The sequence below is a fragment of the Palaemon carinicauda genome, chromosome 19 (genome assembly GCF_036898095.1).
Source record: "Palaemon carinicauda isolate YSFRI2023 chromosome 19, ASM3689809v2, whole genome shotgun sequence".
Taxonomy (NCBI): Eukaryota; Metazoa; Arthropoda; class Malacostraca; order Decapoda; family Palaemonidae; genus Palaemon; species Palaemon carinicauda.
Window position 1 is genome coordinate 104,539,263 of NC_090743.1, and position 3,853 is coordinate 104,543,115.

Sequence of the window (3,853 nt, forward strand, 5' to 3'; positions counted from 1 at the left end):
ACTGTATATATACATTGCATATATATGAATATATATATATATATATATATATATATATATATATATATATATATATATATATATATATATAAATTATATATAATCGAGAGAGAGAGAGAGAGAGAGAGAGAGAGAGAGAGAGAGAGAGAGAGAGAGAGAGAGAGAGAGAGAGAGAGAGAGAGAGAGAGAGAGCTTACTGATTAGGAAACCCCCTTAAACATATATCTGCTTAATCATGTATGCCTTGAAGCACAACCCTATGCCCACGCATAAATATATTTAAAACTCCCTCCAATATCATCAGATATATTTTCACATCAAAGGGAATCGAAATAAATCCTGGAGATAAAATTAAACTTTCACGAAGCTTCCCTTTGATTTAACATTCATGTGGGCAAAAAGTTTGTGATTGCATTCAGCTTCTCCAAATTTGCATAAACTCTTCACATAACACGTGAAGCAAAAGTTTTATTTTTAACATCCAATGAATAACCTATGCGTCGTGAGTGGTGATTACGTCCTCATGAAAAAAAAAAAAAAATCTATGATAACATTTCATTGAAATCTATTTTGTAAAAATGGAGTGATGGATATACTAAGATTAATTTATTAGATTATTCCATCTTAATGAAAAGTCAAAATGGTTTTCTTTCTCTATTCAAAATTCAATTCTGAATGTGATTCTTCATTTATTTCCGTGTCATCCTATTTCCTTCCAATTCAATTTTCCAGGAGGTGAAGTAGAGACAGAGGAATGACACTAAAAAAATGGCTTCTTTATTCAACTACAATTAAATATTCTATAGTTACAATAGCCTATTTAATGTTAAGATGGCCATCTTGGATATAACGTTGAGATAGCCATCAAAACTTGACCTGTTTTACTCTAAATCTGTTGACCATAATCTGTCAAAAGATGTAAGGATTAAACAATTAAAATATTTATCCCCTTGATAGCACAGGTCTCTATCAGTAGCGCAACCTGGTGTCACGAAAATTAAGACCAATGATGTCTAAAATAAATATATTTTCTCATCATAATCTACAGAATCATTTTATTAATTATCATCACCATCAGTTGTTGCTAGTCTACTGCAGGACAAAAGCATCAGACATGGCCCTCCATTTCCCACAGTTCATGGTCTTTCTATGACAGTCTATACCCGCAAATATTCTTAGGTCTTCAATCCATCGTCTTATCTTCTTTCCCTACTTCGTATGCAATCTCTAGGGACCCATTCCGTTATTCTTATATATAAATGTGTGTGAGTATTTGTGTAAGAAGGTTTGGAGGCTGAATTCGAAAAATGCTAAACTAGTAAAAGCCTATATCTCCTGACAGAGGATAAGAGATTAAATCATATTTCCTCTTAGAATATTCAGTATAAATTTTGATATTACTATCTTCTGCATAAAATACCTAATCCAGTGGCTGATTCTTATTTAGACCATGTACACATTCAATGAGCAAATACATATTCTCTTTTAATACAGATTTGTTAATGAAATTTCACATGAAGTACAATATCTTTCACAAAGTTTCATAATAAAAAAAAATTCCTTCAATACGTTCAACTGAAAATTACTGCAACTCGTAAACATTATAGTCATAAGAGATGGGAGATCACGTCTTGCGGTTTCTTATCATTAAAATTAACGTCATGAGAGGTCCGCCTTTTATTATACTTCGGAGAAAGCTGCAGGTAAAGGTCTCCATCCATAAACATTTTAATGTTATTCTTACCTTCCCTGGACACCGACCCGTCATAAGGCTTATTCTTTATGGAAGCGGTGGGGGAGGGAGTATGTTGCCTCAACTGAAGGGAAGCTTCTGTATCTCCCATGATTACATCTAACATCATTACCATAATTAGTTTCACGTCTTGAATGTTCTCCATAACCACAGACGTCCGCATAATAGATTACTCATTACTAGATTAGATGTAATTATTCCAATGAAGGTATAATGAATGCCAACTCTTACAAGCAATCTGTATTCATTTGTTTTCATCGCTGCGTGTTGACATTCCCATAAATAAACTCTCTATAGATAGATAATGTATCATAACTAAATGTAAGCTGAGACACAACGTCCATCATGTATGCAGGGAGGGATTTGTGGATTATTCCCGGGAGGTCTTTCACCTCTGAGATGCAAAAGGGGGAATCCAAAAATCAAAATAAAAGAATGGGGTGGAGATGTAAATAGAGTAGATTAAAAAATGGGTACAGCTATGGGCCAAAGGAACGCTGCAAAAACCCTTTAATAATTCATTTGACTTCAGGGATGTTAAAGGCCTAATTATAGTCACTGGTGCTTCTCTCAAAGCAAGGTTGAATTCGGAAAGGGATGTTCAGTAATTTATCTATTTTCTTTTTTCCTTTTGTATTCAATTCAAAGACACCTTTGGTTACAGGGACAGTACAGTACCACGGATCTCGTTTGCTAGACTGCTGCTGCAGGTCAACTACTGTCGTTAATCCTTTCCTTCTCGGGAAGTGAAGGAACTTGCTCTTCTGATTCAGATCTGGAATCTCATTTGCACCTCTTACTCTTATGTCGTCATCGGATTATCCCACCTAGTTTATCTACCGTATTTTTTCTACTTTTCTTTCCTTTCAGAGATTTATGTGCGTGAGAGATATTGTTTATCAATTTCATTTCTTTCTTCTCCTAATATTCAATCGTTATATATTTACAGTATTTTCCTTTTTCCATCATGATTTAATTATAGTCCATTTTCCTTCCTCTATCAATTCATCCACTTTTTGTCTGCTTCGTTTCTTTCTTAACTCTCACATCATTTTTACCATAAAGTCAAAGCTTTTAAATATTTTCTGTCTTTACTCTTTACAACATTTATTCATTTATCATTTAATGCTTCCTACCTATGTCTATCTTTCTTAATTGTTACTTGATTTTATACACTCATTAATCATCACTGTCTTATCATTATCTCTATTAGCCTTTAATTAGTTTCAGCAAACTCCCAATTTATATCCCTCACTTTTTCTTGTTTATTTTACCATTTTATTTCTGACTTTTCTAGTGATCTCTCAATTTTTCACACCAGTTTATTCCATTTTACTATTACATTCTTCACATCCTTCTTATCATTTAATTAGTTAACCCTCTTGCTTGTATTTCTTTCCCCTTTCTCTCCCCCTTTCACAATTTGTTTCCTTTAACTATACACCATATTACCCTTCCACTATTTTTGTTTCCCCTTTCCATCTTCTCCTATTTCCTGACTTATCCCATCACATTTTGCTTTTTTCCTTTCTAGCCTATCACTTTTATCATGTTTTCCATTTCCCCAATCTCCTTTCCCCTTTCCTGCCTCGTCCCCCCCCCACCACACAACACCCCTCCTCCTTTCCCTTCCCCAAATTAGAGTCAGGTGTCGCCCAAACGTCCAAGGTCGCCTTTGCCGGACTCCAGCAATCATGATGATCCAGAGTAGCGGAGACAAATGGCTTCCTTGATCTTATTTGGGGCAACAGCTGAGCTTGGTGGTGGCTGCCTTATTGGGACGGAGAGAGAGAGAGAGAGAGAGAGAGAGAGAGAGAGAGACACCTAACCATGAAAAAAAATTTCCATTATACATTTCCAGGCAAATACAACCTTCCAGGACTTTTCCTCTGTGCACAACATGACCGCAATCGGTCATCCAACTGTCAATACAGAATTTCTCACAAACTGAAATCGTCCAATATTTTTGAAGCGTTTTGTTGTTTTCTGTGCACAATACATTTCCGTCTCTCGACCAAAGGTATGTGGATGTTTTGGATAGGGAATAGAGTTTACTGATTTTAACAACAAATTTCAAGGGAGTTTAGTTTACACTGCCAG